Here is a 17,330-nt window from a genome sequence, read left to right as displayed (position 1 = left end):
AAATTTGTCTAAGCAAATGGAGGTGACTTTGTTCCTAAAACATGCTGAAGCAATGCAGCATGTAGCACTCCAGATATTACTAGTGTTGCATACCACAGGATAAAGAACATATACTCTACACTACATGAGTTTCATACTTAACTTCTTTAAAAGCCTTAGTACTAAACTCAGGGATTGCAAAACTTAAGATGTTTAAAACACTGAAAATGCATATGTATTCCAACTGCATATCCTAGAAATTTGTGAGTGCATGTTTTATCCTCTCATCTGGCCTGACACAACAGTGCAACACTGCCTTGTTTAGAATTATGTGAGTGTGTTTTGTTATCACATATGCCATGCAGGAACAGTGCAGCACCCCACATGTAAAACTATATAAGTATGTAATTTTTTTACCTATCCATTGTGATGCAGCTGTGTGTATTGAAAACTGAATGAGTGTGTGTGTTTTGTTCTCACATCCTGCATGGTGCAGAGGTGTGGTGCTGCCACAGCATATTGCACCACAGTACAGAACATGTTCTTGTTTTATTGTGTAAATTTGTACTGCAGTGGCAGTGTTGCCATTTAATGCTTCAGACACTTAGGTTTCAGTGAGTAGGTGTAGTAATATTCCACAGATTGTAAGTTAAAGAAGAGAGAAGGGAGATATTAAGACACCGCTGGTCTGCAGCAAAAGGAAAGCCTGGCTTGGTTTTCTACACATTTGGAGATTTAGGGGCTGTTGTTTTTCCTCCAAGCTATGAATATAATTTTGGTAGTAAGATTTCATGTACAAATCATTGTGTGAGTGCAGGCTGCGCAGTTGCTCATTATACGTCTGATTTTGGCTCAGTGTGTTGAAAATTCAGATTCTATCCTTTGCTTGTAATTCAGATATCTCTGTAATGGTTGCATGCAAGTCCACTATTGTTTATATTCATAAGTCTAATAATGCTTATCTGCCACCTTCCTAACACTGCTGTTGCCCTGTTAGCAGTATTACTGCAAAATTGAACTATGTATCTTCTCTTTCTGATATATTTTGATGTCATTAGTCAAATTACATGCATACACTTGAACTGCTTCTTACCTACATGGAAAATGCAAGTATCATCCATTTTGGAGGAATTTCTGTGAAGTCAGAAATCATAAATGTGCTTTGATGAAATAATTTATCATTATAGTACTTCATCTTTTTTTTTTTTTTTTTTTTTTCTCTCTCTCTCTCTCTCTCTCTCTCTCTCTCTCTCTCTCTCTCTCTCTCTCTCTCTCTCTCTCTCTCTCTCTCTCTCTCTCACACACACACACACACACACACACACACACACACACACACACACACACACACACACACACACACACACACACACACACATCTTTCGTGCACTTTTTCATTTATTAATTTGCCATGCACCTAGCTTGGTGTATGCAAGAAACTATAATTACCATGTTCATTCTTTTCTTGTTTTCCTTTATAGACTGGGACAGTACTTGCCTTTGTCCAGTCTCCAGACACTTTGCCTTCCTTCCAAGGTAGGTTACTCATGATCCAGTCATGTGGCTAATTTCTTTACATTTTGTTATTTCATATTTGTGGCTGATGCTTTCTCACTCTAGCTCTCCATTCTCTTCCCGTTTAATGTTATTATTTTTATATCCTACTCTATTGTTTTTATCTGTTATCATTGCTTTCTTATTATTTCTTAGATTCGTGAGAATATGAATTCTTTGAGTTTATTCTTCAACCTTTTCCATACTGTTGCTCATCCTTCAACTTCCACCAGATCTATATTTTAATGGAAAAAAAAAAAAAAATTCTCATACATGATTTAAATGATTGCTTATCTCAGATTATGAGGAATACTTGTTTGCCAATCTTTTTATGATTTATGATTGGATATTCTCTCTCTCTCTCTCTCTCTCTCTCTCTCTCTCTCTCTCTCTCTCTCTCTCTCTCTCTCTCTCTCTCTCTCTCTCTCATACTGAGGATAATTTGTACAAACATGATGGTCTGGAATCAGGGCATTGCTTGCCCTGCTGACAATCCAGATTTGATCAAGAAGTGACTTTGATGTCATCATTTTCATTCCATACAGTATTCAAGAAATGACAAGGATTAATACTTAACTCTTGATTATAACAGGCTCTATATTGTTTACTGCAGGGCAATATAAGTGATGCAATCATATATGTATAAGATTGAATAAGTTGAACTGTGATCTGTGATATCTATCTGTATGTACACCTCTACTTGTGATGTGCTAATGTTGTGATGTTCAGTTAGTGTGCACACCTGAAAGTGGAAATCTACTTACAGGCAAGCCCCGCTTAATGAAGGTTCACAGAACGAAATTTCGCTAAAACGAAGGTTTCCTTTTACTACCATCTGCTCTTTTAATGAACACCAAACTCGCTTTAAAAAAATTTTATCCAGGTAATTTTTTCCAAGTTTGAAAGCCCGCCGTATCATGCAAGCCAACAGGCTTTTGAATACACCAGCGCCTCTCGTGGACAACACGCGCACCTAGGTCAAAACAATAACAGCGTCAGCAGCAGCTTGTCTTCCCTCGCTCAACATGCCACCAAAACGCCCTGCAATGTCACTTAGCATTGCTAAGAAGATCAGGAAGTCTCTTACTCTCAAAGTGAAGCTGGATATTATTCACAGACACAAGAGAGGCGAAAAAACTAATAGCATTGCTTCCCACCATGGCTTGACTCCATCTATTGTCTACCATTTTCAAGTCAGCAGACTCTATTAAGAAGGCTGTTGAGATCATATCTTCCTTGCAAGCTAAAAGAACTGCCTGAACTCGTGACTCTGCAATGGATAAAATGGAAAGCCTTGTGGAAATGTGGTATACAAGTTTTTTATGCAGTACAATGATGCATCCTTTGTTTACATTCCACAGGTTGCCAGCTAACGTATTTCCCGCTCCACTCTCCCTCCCTTCATAAATTTAAGATTATCAACATTATAAAGTTACATACATACATTAGTGTACATTATAATGACTTAGTCTTAGATTAAATTGCTTAAATGTTTAACTCCATAATTTTTACTTTCATTAAACCCTTTACTAGTCTTAGATTAAATTGCTTAAATGTTTAACTCCATAATTTTTACTTTCATTAAACCCTTTACTGTAATATGATGCACTCTCTCTTTGTTTCCTCTCAATGGAAGCTCAAGTCAGGGGTTAAACTTGATATAATTAGTTCACTTAACCCTTATGTTCCAGTGATTAAACCATTTTCCAATATCTCATGATGGGTAAAAATGGTAAACCTAGAAATTGTCAAGACTGTTTGAATACTAATAATTATTTTCTCTTTGTTATTTTGAATACAATGATGTACTTTCTAGCTCGATGTGACCTCTGAAAGTTTAGTTATTGCCTTATCAAGGATTCCTCCTCTGCCCGCTGTGTGATCCGTCAAACAGAAATAGCTTGGTGAGCGATGACATCGCGCAAACACACACACTCTCTCTCTCTCTCTCTCTCTCTCTCTCTCTCTCTCTCTCTCTCTCTCTCTCTCTCTCTCTCTCTCTCTCTCTCTCTCTCTCTCATCTTGGAAGAGAAATTGTACACTTCCAATGAGAGAGAAAGAGTATTCTTTCACCCCTTTTCATATCAAGTTTCAAGCAAATAACATGTAGGTATCATCTCTCTCTCTCTCTCTCTCTCTCTCTCTCTCTCTCTCTCTCTCTCTCTCTCTCTCTCTCTCTCTCTCTCTCTCTCTCTCTCTCTCTCTCTCTCTCTCTCTCTCTCACACACACACACACACACACACACACACACACACACCCTTGATCGTCTTCGCAGAACACGAGAGACATGCCTGTGTCTCTGTGGGCCACTCTGGATTCTCAATACGATGTTTGGAGTCTGTTCTCCATCACCACTATCTCAGTCTTCTCTCTGTTTTGAGAAAACAGGTGGATCCTCTGAATCATTTTCAGAATCTTCACTACTGCTGTCTTCGCTTTCTTCAGTTTCTTCCTTATAATCACTGTCATTGTAGTCAAGCTCAGAAGCACTGATAAATAAAAATGATCTGTCTTGTTCCATAGTGAGTTATGAACTGAAACCAGTGTTGCCGCTCCACTTTTTCAAATAGTACCACATCAAACCAGTCAATAGTACCAAATGAGAACAAAATGTACCATAACTCTTGAATGAAATTGTCTTACCTTATAATTCACTAATAATTAAAATTGCAGCTCCTCTTCTCTCATTTCAGGGTTGTTTTTTTCAGTAACTGGGTAGAAGGTTGCCACGTTTTACAATTTACATTTTGAAACAGAGCCTTGCTGTGCAGTAGACTATTTAATGTACTTGTATTAAGTCTTGATCTCTGCTTGGTCTTTATATTGGTCACCAATGAGAATATTCTTTCAGCTGCAGCAGAGGAATGAGGCAGGGACATTAAATTCATCATGAGTTTGGATACATGAGGAAATCTTAGTCCATCACCGCACTTCTCCTTTGAAACAGCATACCAAAACTGTTCTGGCTCCATTGATGATTCACGCAAAGATGGAATTTCAAATAGGATAAGCTCTCGCCATTCTGTATTAAGTTCTTCATAATCTTGCTCTTCAATTATATTGGGGAACTTAACTGCTAAAGGAATGACAGTCTTGGGCTTTCCTTCACACACGTTTTCGGGATCTAAGGCTTCCAGTAACTGCAATTTGTCAAACATCCCAGAGGACAGGAAGCACTGAAACATTTGCTTTGACAGGGTAACATAAAAGTTCAGTGTTTTTACCTGAAAATCATGTAGGTCTTTCTTTGAAATACTGGAGGAGGAATCCAAGGCAATGCTTTCAACTTTTGCTCCCCGATATATGTCTTTTATCTGAAGATAGTTTGATGGATCATTAAGGTTTATTTTGCTCAGGTCCTTATCCTTCAAATATTCCTTTTTCATAAAATAACTGAGAATAGCCTTTGCACTGCTGTTGATAGACTTCCGGAGCTTGTGTGCTCTAAAGGAAGTTGCTTGAAATTCTACATTCACTTTATTTATAGCAGGCAAAATGAAGGCCAAAAAGGCAAAGAACATCTTAGTTACTGGATTGTGTAATTCTTCAAGTACTGATGAAGCAACAGCCATACCATCTTCCAAGGCAGCTCTTGTAAAATAGAGTGCAAGTGCAGGCTATTGCTCCAGGATTCTTCTTACAACCTCTTCTAACAACAACCAGCGGGTCCAACTTGGGTTTAGAATTTATGAGGTTGAGTCTCAGTGAATATTTGAAATTCAGTATACTCTGAGAGTCTTTTGGGACTGTTCATTATGTATGAATGCACATTCCTAGCTAATTCTTCAATCCGATGTGGAAGTTCTTTGCAAGCATTACATGCACACAGGTGCATCAAATGGCAGACGCAACCTTGAACAAAAAGGGATGGAACTCTTTCTTTCAGTAGTGCTTGTACGCCTGCTCTGCCACCCTTCATAACACTTGCATTATCACTTGCAAAGCCAATCAAGTTTTCTACAGGAATTCCATGCTTATCAAAAAAGGTTAGTAGTGAAGTGTATATTTCCCGGGCTGTGCAGTCTTCCACTTCCATTAAACACAAAAACTTATCTTGAGTTCTCCGAATTTCTAGATTATAAAAACGACCAATAGGCACAAGATGTTTTGTTGTTGACAAATCGGTTGACTCGTCTATGATCAAGGAAAACATGGTTTTCTTCAAGTGAGATATTAAGTTATCAAAGTAACTAGGGCCCATTAGTTGCTTAAAAAGAGATGTTGCCTTTGTTCTCGCACACTTAACTGAACTTAAAATTTTTGAGTCAGGTGCTGCATTTGCCACAAGTCCTGGCAAATGATCCATAATGGCAATAGGCAAGTTATGCTCTGCAACAAAAGCACACAACTTTAGTTCTGATGCAGCAACTTGCTTTTCAAAACTTGATGATACTGATGGTTGAAAAAAGGACGTCAGTTTCTTTGATTTTTCATGTGCTTTTCAGTCTTACTGTGTCTATCTAGTAGAGTTACGCTCCCTGCTAATTCACAGTTACACACACTACAGAATGCTTTATCTGAATTTTACTTTTGCATATCCAAGATGAAAACCTTTTGTCATGCACCCATTTCTCTTGAAATTTATGCTCATATTTTGATTTCTTTTTAGGTGTGCCAGCGTCACTGTCTTCATCACTACTATAACTTCTTTCTGCACTCATTTTTGTTTCAAAACTTGTGAGATCCAAGACTGTAGGTATTAAGTGAACGAAAAAATCAATGCGGTGTCACTCGTGCACGGTGTTAATCCATAGGCCGCCAAGGAAGAACTGAGTGAAAAACTGTGTTACACGGCTGAGGCTACTTGGTATGGGACTACCGTACTACGAGTCTGCGACGAAAGCAAGCTGTGTACAGGACAGGTCCAGGGGCGCCCGACGAACGCTGTGGTGCCACGTATCCACTTGCCTTATATCCTTCTTATTATATTATATTCTCCTTGTCAAATGTACTTAGTACCAAATTTAGTCATATTATGTTAAAGTTGTACCAAAAGTACTTAAGACTCCTTAACCCCTTCACTACGGTGACGCTTATGTGGGCGTCATGAAGCCCCAGTAGCAAATACGGTGACGCCTACGTAGACCATATTTCTTTTCTGAGCTTTCTTCAGTTCAGTTGTCCCGTATAGTGTGTGGGATACCAACTACACACGCCGTATGCTGTCCTTGAAATCCTACTGCTTCTCCCACCATCCTTGTCTCCACCAATCACTAAAGATAAGCTACATGCATCCTGCCTTGTGTCTAAAATTACCCAATGGCATAGACCAGGGCTACTCAACTATTATAAGCAAAGGTCCAGTTAGACAAGCTCCAATGTACGCATAGGTTCGGAAATTTTTATTACATGAAATATAAAAAAGAAAACAATCTCATAATTTTCCCTGAAAAAAAGACCCTGGCTGTTGTGGCGCCTTCCTTCAAATCACTCACTCACTCATTCATAACTTTCCTTTGAAAAAAAGACATTGGCTGTTGCGGCGCCTTCCTTCAAATCACTCACTCACTCACTCATTCATAATTTTCCTCGAAAAAAAAGACATTGGCTGTTGTGGCGCCTTCCTTCAAATCACTCACTCACTCACTCACTCATTCATAACTTCCCTGAAAAAAAGACATTGACTGTTGTGGTGCCTTCCTTCAAATCACTCACTCACTCATAACTTTCCCTCTTAGAAAAAAAAATAAAAATTTACAAATTCCTCTCCCCGTGTTCTTCCTTATCAGTCACACCCAACAAGTCCTGGCAAGATTCTTTCTTGCTTGCATCGTGATATAGATAAAAAGGTCATCATTATGTGCGTCAGTAAGAAGAATTGAATCTGTTACCAATTATTCAATTTGTCCCATCTGATTTTTTTTTTCACCTGTCTACGGGCTCCATAGCAAAACGCGCTCCTCCTGCAGCCTGTGAACTCTCGACGCAAAATCGACGTACATGTGCCACATAATGAGAGCCAAAAGTATTTTATAACTTCCAGCCATGGCTGGTTGTGCTGCTCAACCAGCAATGAGCGCTGGCTGGTTGAGCAGCACACCCAACCCCATATTTTAAGCAGGCTAGCACACCCTGAATATACGCCCCTGCTACCAACGTACTCCTGAATTATTCCTGAACAAATGCAACTATTGATAGGAAGCCTAAGATAAATTCAGACTTGTCCAGAACATCTCATGTCAAAGTTTACCCTTGCCTCGCCAGCCATGTATGTAAACAACAGAAGCCAGCTGATTTTTCTCATTTTCTGTTAATGCAAAAGCAATAACAGAAAATGTAATATCATAGGAAAACTATTCTAAATATATATAGTCATAGTCGACCAAAAAAAAAAACTTGCAAGATACTTTCACCAGGACCTTCATGCTATTTAACTAGAATTTTCTCTTCCTGGGGTCTGAGGTCCAACTGCAACACTCAGAAGGTCCGGATCCGGACTGCGGTCCGCCAGTTGAGTACCCCTGGCATAGACTGTTCCCATCTCTCTCTCTCTCTCTCTCTCTCTCTCTCTCTCTCTCTCTCTCTCTCTCTCTCTCTCTCTCTCTCTCTCTCTCTCTCTCTCTCTCTCTCTCTCTCTCTCTCTCTCCCTCCCTCTCTCTCCCTCCCCCTCTTCCTCTCGAAAGATAAGCTACATGCATCCCGCTTGTGTCTAAAATATTAGCAAATGTCACTCTCTCTCTCTCTCTCTCTCTCCGAAGAGAGAAGCGTCCACTTTCCTCTTCAAAGGCGATATAGTGACTAAAAAATAGCAGCATAATACACAAAGATGACAAGTATGACAAGCTTGCACGAGTATCCCGTGCTCGGGCGCGCGGCACTACCACCCGTATATCATACAGGCGGGCTTTTTTAACATCCGGCGCGAAGGGGTTAATGTACTGAATTTGGTATGTTAGTAACAAAAACGGCAACACTGACTGAGCCGTCCCTTCGCTCTTATCAGGGTGCTTTCGACATGGCAGGTCGCTGGGATTGCCAAGTGTTGCCCTTAGAATGGGAGAATAGCTTTGTTAGTCGTTACCCCTAAATATACAGAGTTAGTGGCGACACTATGGGTGGAAAAAGAAGCCAGATACTTTCACTCGCCATCTGACTCGAGAAACTGCACGTGGAGCTCAAACATGAGGCGCGAAAATTCTTGGTTACGGGAACGATCGCCATAACATAAGAATTAACGAAAATTCGCTTAACCCTTTCCTTCCGGCAATCGTATATATACGATTACATCAATGCGTCCGTAGCGACGGCGATCATACCCGTAATCAAGAATTTTCGCTCCTCAATTTTGAGCTCCAAGCGCGGTTTCTCGAGTCAGATGGTGAGTGGAAGTGTCTGGCATGTTTCCACATGTAGTGTTGTCACTAAAGCTCTGGAAATTTAGCGGTAACTAAGCTATTTTCCCTTTCTCCGGGCGACATTTAGCAACCCCAGCGACCTGCCTGGTGGAAAGCACCATGATAATTGCGAAGAGACATCCTGATAAGAGCGAAGGTACAGTGGATACAGTGGATCCGTGCGTGCTTTGGGATCTGAGGGATCTCCAAGCACACGGGTTCAAATCCTGTCTATGGTCTGAGTGTAGGTTGGGCTTCCTCACTCGGGGCAATGGTTTCCTAGCGGGTGGGCTTTGAAATAGGAGGTACCCTTAATAAGTATCCCCTTTAGCCCATAAATTCCCGTGAAAAGCCCCCATGGTATAAAAAAAAAAAAAAAAAAAAAAAAAAATCATAACATGGAGCAGGACAGAACATATGTATTTAGCAGTGCTTCTGAGTTTGAAGACAGTGACAGTGAATATTTAGAAGAAGAAACTGAAGAAAGCGAAGACATTAGTGAGGACTCGGAAAGTGAAAAAAAATATTTCCTATCATTCTTTCATGTTGATTTTTTTCATTATCTTTGATTTTATAATAAAATGGTAGAAGGTAACTTGTCAGAGAGAGAGAGAGAGAGAGAGAGAGAGAGAGAGATCAACTAACAGGTTGGCGCATGAAAGCGTGTGTAATTCACCTCGGTCGCCTCCTGGTCACCCAGCCAGTCTTCCCCATTACGTGTGCGTGTGTGTTTGTGTGTGTGTGAGAGAGAGAGAGAGAGAGAGAGAGAGAGAGAGAGAGAGAGATAATGTTATTTGCCTCGGTCATCTGCTGGTCACCCAGCCAGTCTTTCCCATTACGTGTGTGTGTGCGTTTGTGTGTGAGAGAAAAAGAGAGAGAGAGATAATGTTATTTGCCTGAAACTTGATATGAAAAGGGATGAAATCTCTCTCTCTCTCTCTCTCTCTCTCTCTCTCTCTCTCTCTCTCTCTCTCTCTCTCTCTCTCTCTCTCTCTCTCTCATTGGAAGTGTACAATTTCCCATCCAAGATGAGAGAGAGAGAGAGAGAGTGTGTGTGTGTGTGTGTGTGTGTGCGCGTGGTGTCATCGCTCTCCGGGCTGTTTCTGGAAGACGGATCACACAGCGGGAGGAGGAGGAATCCTTGATAAGGCATAAACTGAACTTTCAGAGGTCACATTGAGCTACAAAGTACATCATTGTATTCAGAATAACAAAGAGAAAATAATTATTAGTATTCAAACAGTTTTCTGACAATTTCTAGGCTTACCATTTTTAGCCATCATAGCAAACGGGAAAATAGTTTAAGCGCCGGAAGGAAAGGGTTAACGAAGGGATTTTAGGAACGTAACCCCTTCGTTAAGCGGGGGTTGAAGACGACGCAAAAAGTGCTAGTGTGACGCCGCCTTAAGTGGTAGTGGGACATACGTACACTCCTGCCATGCTGGAATGACAAAGAACACTACATACTTGCCGAATAGTGTCGCCATTATTTGAGTTTGGGAGTAAGTATTGCCACCTAGCGGGATCGAGGGATTGCTCGCACAATAGGTTTGAATACGCTTGGGGGCAGCTCTGGATAGTGGCAATCTGCATACGCGGGCGATTACTGTTTATACAGTAAGTCCTCGTTATACAGTACATATGCTTTCCTGGAAACCTTACTGTAAATTGAAATTACCGTATACCGAACCCATTATAACATGTAACACAGATAACAGTAGATCTGGATTTGACACGAAAATCGCCGCGCTGCAGTAATGTACCCAAAGCCGGAGAACGGACCTTAAATTTCAAACCTCAAAATCTTTGCTCCTAGCCAACATGAATCTATGAAAATCACTGTGAGGCAAGCTAACTGTGTTTAATTCAATGACTGAAAGCGATATCTAAATCCATACAACCGTGTCATTGTACCGCTCAGTTATACGAGTCAAACACGAGAATTTATATAGTACCAGGTGCATGTTTACATACAACTTTAAGCTTACAGCTGTATTTCAAACACAAAATGCAAATTTTGTTTCACTTATAAATTATTTTACATGATTTTGGCTGTCCACTTGCTCATCTCTTCTTCACACTGTGAGTTTACGCCTCTTGTCATCACTCTGTGACCGTGTGTTACCTCCTGTGGCGACACCAGTTTTGTGTTTGGTGTGGACATCACTGTTGGTGTCTTATTATCCCACCCGTTATATATGTCACAGATGTTGCACTAGCGTACTCTATATAATTTTATTAACAAAAATGCAACTTTTTTTTTTTTTTTAGGAAGACTATTTACAAAGCACGTAGGCGGGCTTTTATTATTTTTTTTACATCATTAATGCGAAGAAATATATCGCAGTAGTCACTATCATTCACTGTCTAGGCATTGTTTCCTACCATTCTAGTCACTATTAATCATTCATTGGTTTGTTGCAGTCACGTTAGTAATCAGGTGAGTTTAACCCCTTCAATACGGTGACGCCTATGTAGGCGTCATGAAGCCCCAGTAGCATATACGGTGACGCCTACGTAGACATCATATTTCTTTTCTGAGCTTTCTTCAGTTCAGTTGTCCCGTATAGTGTGTTGGATACCAACTACACACGCCGTATGCTGTCCTTGAAATCCTAGTGCTCCTCCCACCATCCTTGTCTCCACCAATCACTAAAGATAAGCTACATGCGTCCCACCTTGTGTCTAAAATTACCCAATGGCATAGACTTCCCATCTCTCTCTCTCTCTCTCTCTCTCTCTCTCTCTCTCTCTCTCTCTCTCTCTCTCTCTCTCTCTCTCTCTCTCTCTCTCTCCCTCCTCCTCCCTCCCTCCCTCCCTCCCTCCTCCCTCCCTCCTCCCTCCCTCCTTCCCTTCCCTCCCTCCCCATCTCCCTTCCCTCCCTTCCCCTCTCCCTCTCGAAAGATAAGTTACATGCCTTGTAACATTCTGTGAAAACACACACACACACACACACACACACACACACACACACACACACACACACACACACACACACACACACACACACACACACACACACAAAAACAACAAATTTTCTAATTTTCTCTCTCTCTCTCTCTCTCTCTCTCTCTCTCTCTCTCTCTCTCTCTCTCTCTCTCTCTCTCTCTCTCTCTCTCCCTCTCCCTCCCTCCCTCCCCTCTACCTCTCGAAGATAAGCTACATGCGTCCGCTTGTGTCTAAAATATTAGCAAATGTCACATCTCTCTCTCTCTCTCTCTCTCTCTCTCTCTCTCTCTCTCTCTCTCTCTCTCTCTCTCTCTCTCTCTCTCTCTCTCTCAAGAGAGAAGCGTCCACTTTCCTCTTCGAAGGCGATATAGTGACTAGAAAATAGCAGCATAATACACAAAGACGACAAGTATGACAAGCTTGCACGAGTTTCCCGCGCTCGGCCGTGCGGCACTACCACCCGTGTATCATACAGGCGGGCTTTTTTAACATCCGGCGCGAAGGGGTTAAGAGTTAACAGCACCCCACAGTACACTTCCACGTCACAGTGATGTCAATAACATGTCACTATTCTTCACCAGTGTCACTATCTTTTCCCAAACTCACTATCTATATGGCACCAGATGTCATAACTGCAGTCGCTGCCACCAGTTGCACGCGTCTCGGATTACGTCCCAGTTACAGCCTCTCACTCTGCCATATTGTGTGACCTCTCATTATATTTCACTGTAGTGTTTCACATTGTACGCCTCAAGTCACAATTAGCAGTTCTCCACTGTACCACTGCCTTAACTCCGCATACAACACTCAGCATCACCCTACATACGTCACGGTTGGATACACCACTCACGATGTTAAATATGTGTGCATTACACCACTCACAATGTTCACTCCTTATTCACCTCACTGTACTTCATTAATCACTGACCAGTGACATCACTAGCGACTGCATCACACACACACATAATAACAATTTCATGTGAGCCTCGACACAAGCTCTTCACACTTTCACTTTAAATCCATTGTTGGACAAAACTCTTTCAACAGCATTCATTGTCTCAACAGATATGTCTAAATGCCTGAACATGCACATAACAATTATAACCCCTCACTCTTGGCTGCAGCGGTAATACATGAAAATCGCCATTAAAAAAAAAAAAATGTAAAGTACTGCGCAAAAGAAATAAACAAAACGTTTTTATTTACCCTTCACTCGCCATGTATTCTATCAGATGATGTCCCTCCCGAGGCTAAGGGACAATAGGGATTTCAGCCCTTACTCATCTGAGTGTGCAGATGAGGATAAGACGTCGTCATCTGCACTGTTGGAGGAAGATATGGAAGGGTCAGCTGTAGCAGGGTCGGCATGTTTCACTGATTTAAAGAAAGGATATGAAGGAAGGGCCAGCTGTAGCAGGGTTGGAATGTTTCACTTGTTTGAAGAAAGAGGATATGGAGGAACGGCCAGCTGTAGAACCGTCGGTAGCGGATGTGGAAGGGCCAGCTGTAGCAGGGTCTGCAGGTGTGATAGGGACGGCATGTCTGACTGGCTTGAAGAACGAGTAGATGGAGGACTGTTTGGTTTTTCTTGTTTTTTCATCATAGATTTCTTGATAAATCTTGACAGTTTTTTCTACGTCATGAGCCACTTTGCTACTCCTGGCAGGTTTAGGGTCATATTCCTTCAGGGTTTCCAGAGCTTTTTCGATGCCAACGAGACATTCTATAAGAGTTTTGATGTCCAGGCTATGCATGCACAGGTTCTTTTTCCTCGTCTACCTCTTTTTCTGTTTCCTGTGATGCCTTGTCTAGCTCTAAGTTCATTTGAGAGAGGTTCAGCATGGCTTTCCAAAAGATCTTGAACATCATCATCATCAACTTCATCAAAGCCAGTCCTATGGCACAGATTTACTGTCATTTCTGATCGCACCAATGTCGTCTTCAGCAAAGCCTGGGAAGTCATGCGCGCATTCTGGCCATACTTTATCCCACGCCAAGTTCATGGTAGACGTCTTCACTTCGTCCCAAGATGACTTGATGTTATCTAGGGCTTGCTTGATGTTATACGACTTCCACCATTCCTTGAATGAGGAAATGGTGTCAGCAACGAGTGTGCATAGTTCTAAAGAGGAATTGGATAAGTGTAGATATAGAGACGGGGCCACACGAGCATAAAGCCCAGGCCCTGTAAAACTACAACTAGGTAAATACACACACACACAGGAAGGACGCAGTGGCGTCGCTCTCAGCTGATCTTCACTACCTCTTGTATAGTATTTGCAGTGACCTGGGTGAGTAGTGTTGACTCGTTTTTCATGAAATCAAGTGTTAGAGAATCATGAGTAAAGAAGAGATTCCATCTAAATGCAGGTATGAGACTAGGGAAAGAATGAAAGAAGATGAATATGTTGATGAGGGAGTAAGTGCATTCAAAGGTTTGATACGGCAAATACTTCACTACTTAAGAGAGTGTTAACTATTGAACATAAACTAGATAAATGGATAAAGGAGAGTATGGGAATGAAAGAGAATGAAGAACAGGAAAAAGAGTTTAAAAAACTGAAAGTATAAAAAAAAGTGGAAGAAAACGAAGCTAGGCTAAGGGCGGAAAACGAAGAACTGAAAAAGGAAGTAGCTAACTACAAGAAGCAGATGGAAGAAGGACTCAGTAAAGCCGAGAAAGAAAAAGAGAAGCTGAAAGATCTAGTAAACAAAGAAGAGGAAAGAGTACAGAACATGATTAAAAAAGAAGTACAAGCATGGAGAGTCCAAAATAAGAAAGATAAGGATTATTTTCAGGTGATTGAAGAACAACTAAAAGAAAGAAATGAAAATATGACAAACAAAATTATAGGAGTCCTCAATACAAAAGAAAATCAAGTTAGAGAAATTGCAGAAAAAAAGTGTAATCGTATTTGGATTAAAAGAAAAAAAATATAAAATATAGACCAAGAAGAGAAAAAGAAGAAATGAAATCAGTCAAAGACCTGCTAAAAAATCAAAATGACGAAGATAGGCAGAACTTAGAAGGGTAAGTAGAAGAAATAAGCAGAATGGGACCATATCAAGAAGGAAAAACGAGACCAATTAAAATACTACTAAAATCACAAGCAGCAACAGAAGAAATATTATATAGAACAACTAAACTCAGAGAAACAGAAGGTTGCAAGGATATATATATATATATATATATATATATATATATATATATATATATATATATATATATATATATATATATATATAAAGAAAAATAGAAATGAGGAAGAAAGGAAGAGATACAACGAACTGGCGGCAGTAGTATGGGAAGAAAATAATGAAAGGTCAGAAGAGGAAAGATAGGCATTTTTTTGGAGAATTCTAGGAGACAGGATAAGGAAATGGTATATAAAAGAGAAGGAAGAGGAAAAAGTGGAACAAGTTTAACTAAAAGTGATAAAGGCAAAGACTAAAAATGATGTATACGAACATAGACAGGGTTTTATCAAGTAAATTAGAATTAAGAGATTATATAAAGAAAGAAAATCCGGATATTGTATGCCTGGCTGAAACGAAACTAAATGAGGCAATCAAAATAGACTTGGATAATAGGTATAATGGATGGAGGAGTGACAGAGGGGGTAAAGGAGGAGGAGGAGTCATGATAATGTCAAGGAAGGAGATGGTGATAAACCAAGTGGAATGTGGGGAAGGAAAAGCAGTAGTACTGTATGTTAAGATGCATATTAATAGAAAAGAGCTAACAATCATTGTAACATATGTACCACCAAAAAAAATTCATGGACCATTCAAGAATATAAAAACATGATAGATGACACACAATAAGGAGTCTAACGAGAATCATTGAAGAAAGGAAAAAAGTGATATTAGTAGGAGATTTCAACTGTAAAGAAGTGGACTGGGAAAATTATGAAAGTGGTATGGGGGAAGAAGCCTGGGGAGATAGATTTCTGAACCTAATGATAAATAATATGATGGACCAAAGAGTAAAGGAAGACACAAGATTCAGAGGAAATGATGAGCCGGCAAGATTAGATCTGGTTTTTACAAGGGGTATACAAATGAATGATGATATAAGATATAAGTGCCCATTGGGAAAGAGTGATCATGTAATATTAGAAATGGATATAGAAGAGGGAAAAGAAGATAGAGGTGAATCATACAAAGGAGACCGATTAAATTATAGAAAGGCTGATATTGAGAATTTCAAGAACTATTTCAAATACGCTAACTGGGAGGAAATGGAAAACTCTGAGGGGGTGCAAGAGAAATATGACTTATTTTTGGAAATATACAAAACAGGAGTCAGGGAATATGTCCCGAAATATAGACGTAAGGAAGAAGGAAAGATAGATTTGTTTAACGCAAAGTGTGCCAGGGCAAAGGAGAAAAGAGATGGAGCATGAAAAAGGTGGAGGAGAAATAGAAATGCAGTAAATAAGGTAAACTTCAAGATAGCAAGAAATGAATATGTTAAAGTGAGGAAGGAAGAGGAGAGGATCTATGAAAAGGACATAGTCGAAAAATGCAAGGAGCAACCAAAATTGTTCTACAGATTCATAAACGGAAAAATAAGACTAAATGAAAGAATAGAAAGGTTAAAAGGAGAAAATGGGATGGTGGAAAACCCAAAAAGTATGGCAGAACAGTTAAATAATAAGTTCCAGGAGGTCTTTACTAAGGAATCCAAATTTGAAAGGCCACAGGGTAATAGAAAGACCACCTATATGGAAGAGATGAAAGTAACCAAGCTTGAAATAAAAGAATTAATGAAGGAACTGGATGAAGAAAGGCAATGGGACCAGATGAAGTCTCAGGCAGAATACTGAAAGAATGTAGGGAAGAACTAGGAAGTCGTATATACAACATCATAAAATGCTCAATAGAAAATGGAACAGTACCAGTGGAATGGAAAAGAGCTGAGGTGGTTCCAAGAGCGGAAGGAAGGAAGAACCTCTAAATTACAGACCAGTATCAGTAATTAGTGTAATATGTAAGATGTGTGAAAGAGAAATAAAGAAACAATGGATCGAGTTCCTTGAAGACGACAAATTATTATCAAATGGCCAATTTGGCTTTAGAAAAGGTCAGTCTTGGAGACACGCCCAACATTCTTGATCTTTTCCTAACCTCCAACCCTTCTGCTTACTCTGTTAAACTTTCCTCTCCGTTGGGCTCCTCCGACCACAATCTAATTTCCGTTACCTGTTCTATCACTCCAGTGCAGCCTCAGGACCCGCCTAAGCGGAGGTGCTTCTGGCATTTTAACTCTGCTAAGTGGGAGGAACTAAGGCAGTACTATTCTGATTTCCCTTGGGATGATTATTGTTTTCATGTCAGAGATCCTTCTCCTTGTGCCGAGCGCATAACAGAGGTGATTATCTCTGGCATGGAGCTATACATTCCTCATACTTTCTCTAACCCTAAAGCTAAAAAGCCTTGGTTTAACTCTGCTTGTTCTCGTGCTGTCAATGATAGAGAGGCGGCTCACAAACGGTTCCGTAGCCATCCAA

At 40.3% G+C, this 17,330-nt stretch overlaps 1 protein-coding gene across 7 annotated transcripts in view; it reads left to right on the top strand.

Moving 5' to 3' along the window:
- LOC123520011 (polycomb protein Asx-like) overlaps positions 1-17,330 on the top strand; it is a 141,764-nt gene that overhangs the window by 8,160 nt on the left and 116,274 nt on the right. For 2 of the 7 annotated variants that reach the window (XM_045281802.1, XM_045281801.1), the window contains exon 3: positions 1,461-1,515. The exons of the other annotated variants lie outside the window; for them this stretch is intronic. The gene's annotated coding sequence lies outside the window, so the exon portion shown is untranslated. The remainder of the gene's footprint in view (positions 1-1,460; positions 1,516-17,330) is intronic. 7 annotated transcript variants of the gene reach the window in all.

Source organism: Portunus trituberculatus, chromosome 46 (genome assembly GCF_017591435.1).
Source record: "Portunus trituberculatus isolate SZX2019 chromosome 46, ASM1759143v1, whole genome shotgun sequence".
In the NCBI taxonomy this organism is placed as follows: domain Eukaryota; kingdom Metazoa; phylum Arthropoda; class Malacostraca; order Decapoda; family Portunidae; genus Portunus; species Portunus trituberculatus.
Note: the sequence above shows the minus strand (reverse complement) of the source record. Positions and strands in the feature narration are given on the sequence as shown.